The 14,537-nt window shown below is 47.1% G+C and overlaps 1 protein-coding gene across 5 annotated transcripts in view; it reads left to right on the top strand.

The window, feature by feature from the left end:
- SLC25A26 (solute carrier family 25 member 26) overlaps positions 1-14,537 on the top strand; it is a 123,425-nt gene that overhangs the window by 11,089 nt on the left and 97,799 nt on the right. The gene's annotated exons all lie outside the window — the stretch shown is intronic.

The raw sequence follows: 14,537 nt of genomic DNA, 5'->3' as shown, positions 1-14,537 counted from the left end.
GGAGATTATTGTGTCTGCCGTTTCTTCTGGATTCCTAGGCACCTTTGGGGGAATTGATTTTCTATCCTGTGGCAAACAGGGGCGTGCCCCTGCAGGAGAGCCGCCTCTGCAAAATTGGTCATTGCTGCTACCTCTGTTATCTCCCCGGCTTTGAAGCTGGAGGCGCTTCAGAGCCATGGGATTTCATGTGAGTAGGGAAGCAACGCTCTCGAATCCTGTTGGACTCAGCCCTGTTGTTTTCATGCTCTTTTGTTTTACAAGTGTAGAGCGTGGACCTGTGCTGGCTAGGTAGATGCACTGAGAGACAACTCCAGATCTAGGCAGGGCACCAGTTTTTGGCTCCTGATTCTGTGTGTTTCTTGAGGATTCTGACAAAAGAATGGAGAACTAGTGGGTTGCATGCAAAATAACACAAGCGGTAGATTCTAACTGGAGTAATAGAATCATAGAATTGTAGAGTTGGAAGGGACATTCTAGCCCAACCCCCTGCAATGCAGGGATTTTTTGGAGAGGGTTAGGGAAATATTAGGGGCATAATAATAATAATAATAATAATAATAATAATAAATTTACTATTTATACCCCGCCCATCTGGCTGGGCCTCCCCAGCCACTCTGGGCAGCCTCCAACAAAATATTAAAATACAATAGTCCTTCAGATATTAAAAGCTTCCCTAAACAGATCTGCCTTCAGATGTCTCCTAAAAGTCTGGTAGTTGTTTTTTCCTTTGACATCTGGTGGGAGGGCATTCCACAGGGCGGGTGCCACTACCGAGAAGACCCTCTGCCTGGTTCCCTGTAACTTGGCTTCTCGCAGCGAGGGAACCGCCAGAAGGCCCTCAGCGCTGGACCTCAGGGTCCATCTTGATGTCATTAAGAATCAAGATGGCTTCAGAATTGCTCCCTTGTACTATTTCAGACATGTGGTTTATACACTTATGTATGTGTGTTCACCTTGTGCACTTATGAATATTAATTCTATATTTGAGACCTAAGAATTCTTATAACAATGGCACCATTCTTTCTGGAAGGGTACAACTTCACAGGAGGGAGCAGGTGGCTCTGTGGTCTAAACTGCTGAGCCTCTTGGGCTTGCCGATCAGAAGGCCGGCAGTTCGAATCCGTGTAGCAGAGTGAGCTCCCATTGTTCTGTCCCTGCTCCTGCCAACCTAGCAGTTCGAAAACGTGCCTGCACAAGTAGATAAATAGGTACCGCTGTGGTGGGAAGGTAAGCAACGTTTCCGTGCGCTCTGGCACCCACCACGGTGCCCCTTTGCGCCAGAAGCGAATTAGTCATGCTGGCCACATGACCCGGAATGCTGTCTGTGGACGAATGCCAGCTCCCTCGGCCTGAAGCGAGATGAGCACCGCACCCCATAGTCGCCTTTGACTGGACTTAACCATCCAGGGGTCTTTACCTTTACAACTTCAGAATGCTGACAGAGCGTTTTTGTGTTTAAATGTTCATCATCACAAACATTTCTGACATATAGAAAGCTGTTGTGTCACTGCAAAGAGTTATAGGCAGGACTGCTCCATTTCATGCTAGCTTTCCACATTGCAATCTGCTCTCTCTGTCATATAGGGACAGGCATCTGGTCTGAATCGGATCTCCAAAGTGTGGGCAGGTTGGAAGCACCCCTGTTCTGTAAAGTTTGAACAATATGGCCAGACTGCGTATATTGGCTGGATCTCCTGTATTTGCAAACAATCTCCAAAATGGGCACTGTACCTTGAGTGAATTGCATGTGAACACATGCTCCGTAAATGCGTTCTGTGTACAGGGATTAAGCTGCCATGTCGTAAAGTCATTGAAGCACTTGGCTGCAAAATCGTGATGTTCTGCAAGTTGCAGAACCTAGGCCTTGGCAGGAGTTGTCTCTTGAATGAATCATGCTAGCTTCTGAAATATTCATAAACTACTCGAGACTCTTTGTGTCATGCAAATGCTGGATGTATGCCAGGGCTCCTAAACAGGATCACATTTGGCAAAAAAAAAGGGGGGGGGGCTGCAGAGAAAATGTGTTTTCCTGCCATTAGGACCTGGTGAAGAATACAGAGAAGAAGGGCAGTTATATTGGAAGGAAGCTCAAATTAAGGCTGCAGCTGGAAATTGACTGTAAATAAAGATGAATAGAGGCAGAGAGCTGCAGATGCTGCCAGCAGATTAATCACACAATTATAGGCTGAAACCAGCAAATTAGAATCTGTCAGATACATAACCAGCCAGCCAAGGAATCTCTCCAATGCCTACCTTTTTACACTATCATGTGTTTCTTTCCTGGGATGCATACACCCCCACCCCACCCTGGCTGCTCCAGTACAGAGGTACCTCAGGTTAAGTACTTAATTTGTTCCGGAGGTCCGTTCTTAACCTGAAACTGTTCTTAACCTGAAGCACCACTTTAGCTAATGGGGCCTCCTGCTGCTGCCGTGCCGCCAGAGCACGATTTCTGTTCTTATCCTGAAGCACTATTTCTGGGTTAGCAGAGTCTGTAACCTGAAGCATATGTAACCTGAGGTACCACTGTACTTGGATCTCCAACCTGTTGGCAAACTCTTGTTGTTTATGAACATTTTTTTAAAAATAACTAAAAATGCATACTTTTTTGTGGACTGGTGAACAGGATGGTACTGTCTTCGTGAACCGGTCAGAAGGGAAGCCCCACACAGAGCACATTGCGGTAGTCCAATCACAAGGTTACCTGCGCCACTTGGGCCTCCATGGATGAAAATGGTTCCGATATCATGCAGCTTATGCTTCCCCAATAACCAAATGCAATATTTGCCTCAAAGCTGGCAACAGCAACATGCACAATGACCTGTCTGTCAAGATTACCTGAGCTATCCAAGTGTGCAGCCATAAGAGCTCAGCTCAGCCCTCATCTAAAGGGCTGTTCCCCTGTGGGCTCGCCCACCCACTAAGAGGTTGATTGGAAAATGCACTTGTCACTCCAGAGACACACTCTCGCTCTGTATCAGAAGGTCCTCCACAAAGCCAGGGTGCCCCAACATCTTTTATAAGGCTATTGGGTAGTCAACTCTGATGAAGCCCAGTCTCCTCCTTCACAATCTTATGGCGGATCTGCCATAAGATCCACTGTCCTGTAATATCACAAATGAGCTTTAACTACAGTGGAGCCCCGCAAGACGAACGCCTCGCAAGACGGAAAACCCGCTAGACGAAAGGGTTTTCCGTTTTGGAGGCGCTTCGCAAAACGAATTTCCCTATGGGCTTGCTTCGCAAGACGAAAGCCCATAGGGAAATCTCCGGGACAGCGGGGAAGCGCAGCGCGTCTTCCCCACTGTCCTCGGACCTCCTCCCCCCGCCCGGCATCGGAACGAAGCTCCGATGCGGGGGGGGGAACGCTTCCTTCCCCCCCCGCCCGGCATCGGAACGAAGCTCCGATGCCGGGCGGGGGGGGGGAATGCCTCCTCCCGCCGCCCGGCATCGGAACGAAGCTCCGATGCCGGGCGGGGGGGGGGAGAACGCCTCCTTCCCCCCCCCCGCCCGGCATCGGAACAAAGCTCCGATGCTGGGCGGGGGGGGGGAACGCCTCCTCCCCCCCGCCCGGCATCGGAACGAAGCTCCGATGCCGGGCGGGGGGGGGGGGAAATGCCTCCTCCCCCCCGCCCGGCATCGGAACAAAGCTCCGATGCCGGGCGGGGGGGGGAATGCCTCCTCCCGCCGCCCGGCATCGGAACGAAGCTCCGATGCGGGGGGGGGAAATGCCTCCTCCCGCCGCCCGGCATCGGAACGAAGCTCCGATGCCGGGCGGGGGGGGGAGAACGCCTCCTCCCCCCCGCCCGGCATCAGAACGAAGCTCCGATGCCGGGCGGGGGGGGGGAATGCCTCCTCCCGCCGCCCGGCATCGGAACAAAGCTCCGATGCCGGGCGGGGGGGGGGGACGCCTCCTCCCCCCCGCCCGGCATCGGAACGAAGCTCCGATGCCGGGCGGGGGGGAAATGCCTCCTCCCGCCGCCCGGCATCGGAACGAAGCTCCGATGCCGGGCGGGGGGGGGACACCTTCTCCCGCCGCCCGGCATCGGATGGCTTTCCTGAAGACTTGGGGTGGGAGGAGGGTTTTCCTTTCCACCGCCAACATTCAGAATGCTGTTCTGAATGTTGGCGGTGGGGAGGAAAAAACCCTCCTCCCACGCAAGCCCCGGGAACAGAGGGAAAGCGCTGCGCGCCTTCCCCTCTGTTCCCGTACCTGTCCTGAAGGCTTGCGGTGGGGAGAAAAGTCCTTCTCCGCACCGCCAGCCTGGCAAGCGGTTTCCCTAGGAACGCATTAATTGATTTTCAATGCATTCCTATGGGAAACTGTGCATCGCAAGACGAAAAACTCGCAAGAAGAAAAAACTTGCGGAACGAATTAATTTCGTCTTGCGAGGCACCACTGTACTGATGAAGCCCAGGACGGCGAAACAAGGCCAATATTCTGGAAATCCTTGTCTTAGACTCTGTGAAAGGATTCTGTGGAACTGTAACAACCTTTCATGTGGATTGTTTGGACCTTATGAACAGACAGGTGGAATTACAAGGATGGACCTTATGCATGAACTGATTAGAGAATGATCCGATCCGCTGATTTATGATTTGATACAATGAATAGTATACCTTATTTATCTAAGAACACAGCCGGTTATGTCTCGTGTGGAAAAAACATCCCAGCAGTGTCTTTCCTTGAGGGAAAATCCTTGATACCTATGATCCAAATAATCAGCGTTAGTTTTTTCTAAAGCGCAGAAGCGTTTTGCAATCCCTATCCGAATTGCTTCAAGCCGTGTTATTACTGCCCGCCATCTTAAAAGATGCAGAGCTTAGAAGCAGTCGGCACGTGAAGCTGAGTGGCTAAGCTTTAAGTTTGGCTGGAGAGTTTCTTGGTCTGAGCTCGGCAATCTGTCCAGCCCATCTTTTCCTCATCTCTTTTCCCTTCGGATAACTTCAGAACGTTTTATTCCTGCATACTCCTGATTCTGCCGCAGGAGCTGTGGAAGTATATGAAAGGGAAGCTAGGTCATATTTTTTTTTAGGATGTCAGAAGCGAAAGAATTAGACCTTTGGTGACGCTGGCAGCCATCTGTCTGCAGGCTGTGTCTGCTGCCTCCCTCGGAGGCCGAGGGTGTGGGTTCACGCTGTGACAGGAGCGCAGATATATCTTTGTCTCTGTCATGAGGCGGCGGCTGTAATGCGGATCATTCTTTCTGATCACATCCCAACCTGCCTGCCTCTGATTAGGTGATGAGCCGATGAGATAAAAAAGGAGTGATGGATGATATCAGCCTGTGATAACAAGTTCACATAAAACAAGTTAAAATGATAAAAATTCTGGAGTTTGAAGGAGGAAAAAAGGTGCTTTTGAGGCATACTTACTTTGAAAGGTTCTTGGAGTTTTCTGCCGTTGCATATGTTGAAGTTTATAATAAGAGTGAAAGGATTAGATTTCCTGCCTCCTCTAGCCCCTGGCAAAATTGGTAACTTTATATTATAGTGTGTATATATATGTGTGTGTGTGTGTGTGTGTGTGTGAGAGAGAGAGAGAGAGAGAGAGAGAGAGAGAGAGGGATGGGGGTGGTAGAGGGTCCTTATTTGCTGAGGTGCCTCTAGGTTGAACTGAATTTATTAAGTTAGCTCGTTTATCTGTAGGCCGCTTTTCTGGACAAAGCCTCTTCTGGGAGATGCATATCTGCGGTTGAAAATGACATCCCTGTCTGTACCTGCTCTTTCTTTCTTTCCTGACTGTCTGCAGCAAAAGCACAGCAAGGGCTGTGATTGCGATGGCAATTGCACTCCACCTGCTTGCCGCAGTCTGAAGCCAGGCCTGCCCCTGCAGCTGAATGAAGGGCTGGAATGGGTTTTTTATCGCTTTTGCAAACAGGTTGGGGGGTGTTACTCCTGCAAGCAGGAAAACAGCACAGAAGGCTAGCAGTTTTTCTCTTGCAAGCAATTGTGTGTGTGTGTGATTCTAATACATCATCTTCAGCCCGTGGTCCAGCCTCATTCTTCTCCATTTGGCATCCCAGACCAATGCAAATGTTTTGACATCAGGGTCGAAGATGATAACGGGCAGAGCGCGGGGCAGGGAACCAAACTTGTTATCCATAAGCAAACTCGGAATGGTCCTCCTGTCACAAAAATTTACTGTATTTTTTGCTCTATAAGACTCACTTTTTCCCTCCTAAAAAGTAAGGGGAAATGTGTGTGCGTCTTATGGAGCGAATGCAGGCTGCGCAGCTATCCCAGAAGCCAGAACAGCAAGAGGGATTGCTGCTTTCACTGCACAGCGATCCCTCTTGCTGTTCTGGCTGCTGAGATTCAGAATATTTTTTTTCTTGTTTTCCTCCTCCAAAAACTAGGTGCGTCTTGTGGTCTGGTGCGTCTTATAGAGCGAAAAATACGGTAACTTTGCAATTTGGTCTGCTACCTCTTTCTCGCAAGCTGTGTGCACCAAGTGACCTATTATCCAAATGTTGATCGGTGCTCCCTCGCCTCTTCCTGGTTTTATTCGGCTTCAGCTATTTTTGTTCCCCCATGTGTGCCCTTTGTAGCACTGTGGATGGTTTGGAAGAACAATGGGAACTCAGAATTCCACCGTTTTCACCTGTGCTCTCTTTGCTTCCACCTTTCATCCCTCTTGGTGCATGACTCGCCTTTGCTAACCAGCCCTGTAGCTTTCAGCTTCTGCTCTTGCAGAGCATTGACTTTGCCTTCGCTGAACAAGACTTTGTCACCAGGTCAGTGTTTTCAACAACTTCCACTCTAGCCACTAGGACGGCAACTGGTAACGGGATACTCTAAGGCTTGATGCTTCGCTGGGCCAGAGGTTGCTTGTGTGGCTTTGGGGCAAGACACAGAAGAGGGGAGAAAGATGGAGAGAATGTGTACATTTCATTTTACCCTGTGCATGAGGCTTATAGCAGCTCTTCCTATTATCATACTATCCCCGCAGAACGAATACGCGAAAGGCTACGGGAGAGACAGCTGGCATAGGAAAAATGGCAGACAAGAGTTAATTGCCTATAATGAGGCTTTAGCTGCCTTAACTGCTAGTGTTCTAGCCAGGGTTAGAAACTGAGATATATAAGCTAATTGCCAAATGGCACCTTAAACCTTGGTTATGGATGCCACAATGGAATGTCCAGGCACTTTTTTTTACACTGAAATTATTATTATTATTATTATTATTATTATTATTATTATTAACATACCGCTATATATTTTAAAGGGAAAAAATCTTAAAGCACTTTGCAACACATTAAAACATGAAATAAAACTTTAAAAAATGTCGTTGTAACATGAACAAGTGGAACCTGGGACAGAATACTGCAGGGTGGGATGCTTCTGCTCATAGCTGCAGCCTTGTACATTTCTGGATGCTATCTTCCACCCCCTCTTGGTCTCTCCCCCCTTCCCGTCAACGTCCTGTCACCACAGGGCACGCTCAGTCCCCGCTGAGCTTCTTGTTCTGGTGGGTTTGGATTCTAAATCTTGCCTCCTGATATCTGTGTGTTCCCTTGACCATTTCAGCTACATAAGGATCCGTACTCATAGAAAGGCTGCGCTTCCACCCTTGAAACTCTGGAAGTTTCAGTTGGTACAGAACGCTGCAGCTGGACAGCCTGCTGCTAACACAGCGCTTTAAAGCTTGCACTGACTGCCCACCCATGTTTCCAGGCCAGGTTCAAAGTCCTTGCATTAATTTCCGAGGCCTTTAACAATGTGGGCCCAGAATATCGCAAGGGCCGCTTGATCACTGAGATACTTGGGAGAGTTGCTGGTGGTAGTCCCCTGTGGCTCAGGCTCACAGCTACTAGATGCTGTGCATTTAGTGTAGCTGGCCGAAGCCTGTGGAACTCCCTTCCACCTGAGGTTAGACAGGCACCCTCCTTGCTGAACTTCAGGCACGCGACCAAGACTTTCTTATTCCAGCAGGCATTTTAAGAAAGTGCTTTGTTTTATGATGAAATTCTATTCCCTTTTCTGTGGGTAAAGGGACCCCTGACCATTCGGTCTAGTCGCAGATGACTCTGGGGTTGCGGCGCTCATCTTGCTTTATTGTCCGAGGGAGCTGGCGTACAGCTTCCGGGTCATGTGGCCAGCATGGCTAAGCCGCTTCTGGTGAACCAGAGCAGCGCACGGAAATGCCGTTTACCTTCCCACCGGAGCGGTACCTATTTATCTACTTGCACTTTGTGCTTTCGAACTGCTAGGTGGGCAGGAGCAGGGACCAAGCAACAGGAGCTCACCCCGTCACGGGGATTCAAACCGCCGACCTTCTGATCGGCAAGTCCTAGGCTCTGTGGTTTAACCCACAGCGCCACCCGCGTCCATTTTCTGTGGGTAGTTAGGCTGCATATAACATCTTAAAAATAAAATAAAATAGATAAGGAGTTCACTGTTTGTACATGCAATACCTATCCTCCTTGCCCCCCTGCACCACCAGATGAATTCCTAAATCTTTGTTTGTCTTCACTGGAAGCTGCAATTATACTTTACAGGCATTTGTATAGTACACATTTTAAGTGTTTGGAACAGTTCCCATATCCATAATCCTTACAACAACGCTGTAAAGTAGGCCAATGTTTCTTTTCTTCATGTCGCATAAAGGCGAGTGATCTTGAGGAATGTTTATATCATTACAACACAAATCACAACTGATCTAGAGCCACAAACCGCTGAAGTGTGTATTTACTGAAGGCCGTTTTTTTAAAACAAACCAAAGTTATGTTCTTCTGATGTTACTGAATTCTGTAATCTGTTTTAAACGGATAGCAGTGCAGTCTTGAGCACTAGATGGCAGTATCGGTACACTTATTGAATCCTGTGTATTTAAAGCATATCCCCATTTCAGGAAAAGGATGAGTCCTAATTAACAATTTCTGACACGTGAACAAATGTTTCGGCTCCGAAAAGCAAATATGCTTTCCTTTTCTAGCTTGTTACTTTCCTCCAAATAGTATTTGAAATGAGTTGGTACTTCTGCGTCCTCCAGGAATCCATACATGCGTGTTCAGTAGATTCAGGAATGGCAAAAGCAAAAGGGGAAACTTTCTCACGCAATACATCATTGAATTCATAATTGATAAGTGTTTCACTGCTGGAAGATGTGGCGATAGCTACGTGGTTAGATCAAATTAGAGACCGTAACCCTTATCAGCTGCTGTTGGCTGCAGTGATGAAATAGAACGATCGATTTCAGAGACAGTAATAGCAGCTTGGTTTCTGTTTAGTGCGATTTAAAAAAATAAAATAATTTTTTTTATTAAAAAAAAAAAAACCTCCAAACTGGTTTAATGCAAATTACAAAGCAAATACAGTTCATTCTCCTTGTTTCTGGTTGGAACAGGCTGCAGTTGAGTGGGGGGGGGAGGGGCTTATGACAACTCTGCAGTTAACTCTTCGTTCAGAGAAACCAGACCAGCAGAGGCCAAGTGATCACAGCAACTGTTCCCAGTAGGTCTTGCCCCAGTGAGGCAGTTGCGAGGACTGAAGGTCCCTGCCTTCCCACCGTTCCCTAAGTCTCCTCTTCTTCTGGGTCCTTCCCACCAACCTGAGACTCCTTCATTTTGTCTCTCTTTGCTCTACCCTCTTCATTCCACTTCGTGTTCTGGGAGACCAGGGAGAGGTGAGCTGGAGTGGATATAGACACAGTGTAAAAACGCTATAAATAAGTCAGAAGTTAAATCGTTACAACAAAAGGGGGGGGGGGGAGCCTGTGTAAAAATCCATATAAATTCATTTTTGCTCTCTGGCACCATCTGGTGTTGCATGTTTATAACACGTTCAAAACGTATTATTATGACAGTGTAGCTGAGTCCCTGGCTGCAGTCGGAGGGGAGACTCCCAGGCTTCTTCAGCAGCCTGCCTCCTCTCCTCTCCAGCCTCCACTTCTGCCTCTGGTTCTGGGCCGCTCTCTCAGGGTCCCAGTAGGTTAATATGGAAAGAGCCGGTCCTTGAGGTATTGCAGTCCTGAGCTGTTTATGGCTTTGTAGGTCAAAACCAGCACTTTGAATTGGGCCCGGAAACGAATTGGTAGCCAGTGCGGTTGGACCAGGATCAGTGTAATATGCTGAGACTGTCTTGCCTCATTCTGGCTGCTGAATTCTGTACTAGCTGATGTTTCCAAACCGTCTTCAGAGGCAGCCCTACTTATAACGCATTGCAGTAATCTAACCTTGGGGTTACCTTTCAGGTTGTGGCAAAAGTTGTTCTAGTTCAATTGTGCCCCCAGACCCCCTTCCAGGAGGGCAAATCAGTTTCATGCAGAAACCTCATGCTCCCTTGAAACAAGTTAGAGCAGGGACTCCTTGTTTGATGTCAAATTTTCTTTTTCCCAACCCTCTCAGCTGCAGGCTCAGGTCTCTCTCTCTCTCTCTCTCTCTCTCTCTCTCTCTCTCTCTCACACACACACACACACACACACACACAGAGTGGTACCTCAGGTTAAGTACTTAATTCGTTCCAGAGGTCCGTACTTAATCTGAAACTGTTCTTAACCTGAAGCACCACTTTAGCTAATGGGGCCTCCTGCTGCCGCCGCGCCGCCGGAGCATGATTTCTGTTCTCATCCTGAAGCAAAGTTCTTCACCCGAGGTACTATTTCTGGGTTAGCGGAGTCTGTAACCTGAAGCGTATGTAACCTGAGGTACCACTGTACTCTTCAAGCCTTGCAGCGGGTTTCCCAGAAGCTTCAGGCTGGCCACTGTGGCCGGATGCTAGGCTAAATGACTTGAATCCAGAGATTTCTGGGAGATAAACTTCGCCCATGAGGCAATCAGGATGCTGATGGGGGCCGAGTTAGTGAGTTCATCTGCACAGACCCCACTGGTTTACTTTAAATGCAATGCAACTGCTGAAGAGTGCTTTCAAGTTAAAGCTAAATGAGGCCTGTGTGTGTGTGTGTGAGAGAGAGAGAGAGAGCTGGGGTCAGGGGGAAGAGAGAAGCAGAGAATCAGGGTCACTCATGACGTAAGCATCCCATTGACTCATTAGCAAAATGAACAAGCTACAGGACAAGCCTGCTCTGCTGAATGAAAAGAGAAACTACATTTGTTGCTGTAGTACTAGGTTTGGAACTTCAGCTAAAAAGTCTTTATTACTTTTTATCCCTGTTTTTTAAAAAAAGCCTGCACACTTTTCTGCCCCGCGAGGGCAAGATGTACACGTTTACGGTGGAGCCAAGCAGCTATAAATGGCATACAGGGGCTTGACAGAAAGCAGCAAGAAACAATAATTTGTTCTGTGCATGGTGAAAAGCACAGCGAGGGTCTGTCTTTGCTTTAGCGGAAAATGGCTTCCCAGAACCCTTTTCAGTGACTGAATTCATTTTTCCGTGACTGGAGATCAATGGCCTCCATTTGCAAAGAATGGTTAAGAAAACAATTTGTATCATACAGATGGCTGATTTCCACACCCCCTTTTAATTGTGGAAGTTTTCACGTGCGAGATTAGTGGGAGAGGAATGAGTTAGGCCCCTTTTTTATCATTTTGCCCTGTGTCTTGAAAGCAAATAGGAGACCTTTTCTTTTTCATACTTCAAACTTGCGAGGAGGAAGCAAACCAAAGCCTGCTTCTCTCTGTCGGCTGTCTCTGAGAAGCGCTTGCAAGAAGAACGCAGCAAGTCCAAAGTTCAGATGTAAAGTGAAAATGTCACCTTTCCGCCTAGGATGGAACAACAACCCCCCCTTGTCTCTCTGCACAAGAGTGCCATATAGAACCAACCTGACAACAGAATGACATTAACTTTCATACCACTACAATGTGTTGCGCTCTTTTTCTCTTTCGCTCTCTCTCTCTTTTTGTTCCTGTGCAGTGAAATAATTCCCTTGTAGCTCAAATTCAAATCTAAAAGACATCAAAGTATAATATGAAACAAAATGGAAGGCACCGCAAGTGTCTGAGAGAAAATAGAGAGAGACACATTACTTTGTAGCTTCCCCTCTCATGCCAAGATTGCAGCGCCACAGAAGTCAGGAAGCCACAGTAGGTGCCTTGAATCCCCTTGGTAGGTTAGATTGTTTTTCATCTGTAGTATTTCTAAAGTCTTCCCCCCCTCTAGTATTAAGGAATACCATTAAAAAGAACCACACCACAACTTAAATATAAGGACATGGTGTGTTATGAAGCATGAAGTTCTATAAATATTTATGCCAAACTACAAAAAACCATTGACGGTTCTTATTTTCTCAGTCATATTGGGGTCATTTTGTTGTTTTTGACCACTGGGATTGAAGAGCTCACACGGCTTTGTACCTTTTTTTAGAATGACATTTGGGTATCCGCGCATCTCTCTCTGGCTCTTGATGAATTGATTTCATTTCACAGGTAACTTTGAAAAAGCTTGGACTCTGAAATCAGATCCTACACCTTGTTGGCCACCAACTTGGTGTAAGCTACTTAGGCATTGTTTCTAAAACTTTTGATACTGCAACGATCTCATGCGAAATGGGAACTAGTCCTAGTGGGACATGAACATGAGTTCAGTTTTGAGCAGGAAATAGAGTTGAGTTTTGGTTCCAGCCCTATGGTAACATTTTGTGTGTGGAATGCTTTCCCAGGTAGGCTTACCTGTCGACTTCATTAAATAAATTCAGGCGCCAGGCACAAACATTCCTCTACAGCCAGGCCTTTGGCTGATGAAACAATCTATGGCCTTTAACTAATGTATGCTGTTGTGCAAACTTAAAAAAAAAAGAAAAATGCTTTTTTTTAAAAAAACAAAACAAAACACACATGTATCTGAAACATCTCAGTCAAGGGGGGCGGGGGGGAATCCATAGTGATTGCCCAAAGGTGGAAAGAAGAATCAGCTCCAAACAAAGAGAACTGGCAGCAAAAACTACTTGAATATGCAGAAATGATGAAACTTACTGGAGGATTAAGAAATCAAGAAGAGAGAATTTTTAATCAAGAGTGGGGATCATTTATTAAATATTTAAAGAACTATTGTAAACAGCTTAAAACTTTAGCAGGACTGATATAAACACGTGCAGATGGCGATGTTGAAATTTTAAATGTAAGAGATTAATTGAAATTAGTTTTTAATGTTGGAAATGCAGGAAAAAAAGAAGAGATGTTATGTAACCGTAGAAAGGGAGGGAGGAAAGTCAATGTCAATGTTAAATGTATAAAAGAATATCTGATATCTTCTGTAAAATGTGTGTGTGTGTGTGTGTGTGTGTGTGTGAGAGAGAGAGAGAGAGAGAGAGAGAGAGATGAATCAATTGGATCTGAGTTCTTCAGGTCTGGCTGATCTATTGGGAGATAAGGTAAAGGTACCCCTGACCATTAGGTCCAGTCGTGGACGACTCTGGGGTTGCGCCGCTCATCTCGCTTTATTGGCCGAGGGAGCCGGCGTACAGCTTCCGGGTCATGTGGCCAGCATGACTAAGCCAATTCTGGTGAACCAGAGCAGCACATGGAAACGCCATTTACCTTCCCACTGGAGTGGTACCTATTTATCTACTTGCACTTGACATGCTTTCGAACTGCTAGGTTGGCAGGAGCAGGGACCGAGCAACGGGAGCTCACCCCATCACAGGGATTTGAACCGCTGACTTTCTGATTAGCAAGCCCTAGGCTCTGTGGTTTAGACCACAGCGCCACCTGCATCCCATTGGAAGATAGGAACATAAGAAACTACCTTATGCCAAGTCATACCATTGGTCCATGTAGCTCAGTATTGCTTACACCAGGGTTTCCCCAGCTTGAGTCTCCAGCTGTTTTTGGACTACAGTTCCCATCACCCCTGACCACTGGCCCCACTAGCTAGGGATGATGGGAATTGTAGTCCAAAATCAGCTGGAGTCCCAAGTTTGGGAAGCCATGACTGGCAACAGCTTTCTGGGGTTTCAGAGAGTGCCCTACCTTGAGATGGTAGGGATTGATTGGGGCCTTCTGCACCCCAAGCAGATGCTGTACCATTGAGCTTTGGCTCTGCCCTTCTTAGTGAAAGACTTTTCTGTTAGAAAAAGCCCTGATCAGTACTGATCAGTATTGCGGCATGGTCCTTAGGTCTTACACTCTCTGTTGCCACTCTGGCATCACAGGGGCTATGGCACGCCCCCCCCCCCAGCTTTCACTGGTGCTCTTTCTGGGCTGCTGCCCCAAAGCCTGAGCTTTCATTAAAAAAAGAAAACAAGTCTCTAGCCCTCCTAGGAAGAAAGCTATGGGGCGAAATGTGCAGGTAACTTCTAAGCGATATATGCGGATTGAGACATCGCTATCAATGTTTCCCTTTTTTTAAGGGAAATTCCCTTATTCCGAATAGGATTCCCCGCAAGAAAAGGGAAAAGTTGACAGCTATTGATTGAAAACGATTGTGGTGTGACCACCTTGTATATTTTTCCCAGTACTGCATGCTATTAGACAGCAAATTGCATTATTGTGTGATCTCCACAACAGAATCAGCCAGAGATGGTAAGCATGAGGTGGTTTGGGGATGGCTGTGTCTAGCATTTTGTGTTATATACTGTACTGCCCTTGGCAGGCATTTTGTGTTGTGCTGTTCCCCTTATAGCATCAGTTTTGTGACT

This window comes from Podarcis pityusensis (assembly GCF_964106645.2).
Source record: "Podarcis pityusensis genome assembly, chromosome: 2".
In the NCBI taxonomy this organism is placed as follows: domain Eukaryota; kingdom Metazoa; phylum Chordata; class Lepidosauria; order Squamata; family Lacertidae; genus Podarcis; species Podarcis pityusensis.
This window is presented reverse-complemented; position numbering and strand designations above follow the sequence as displayed.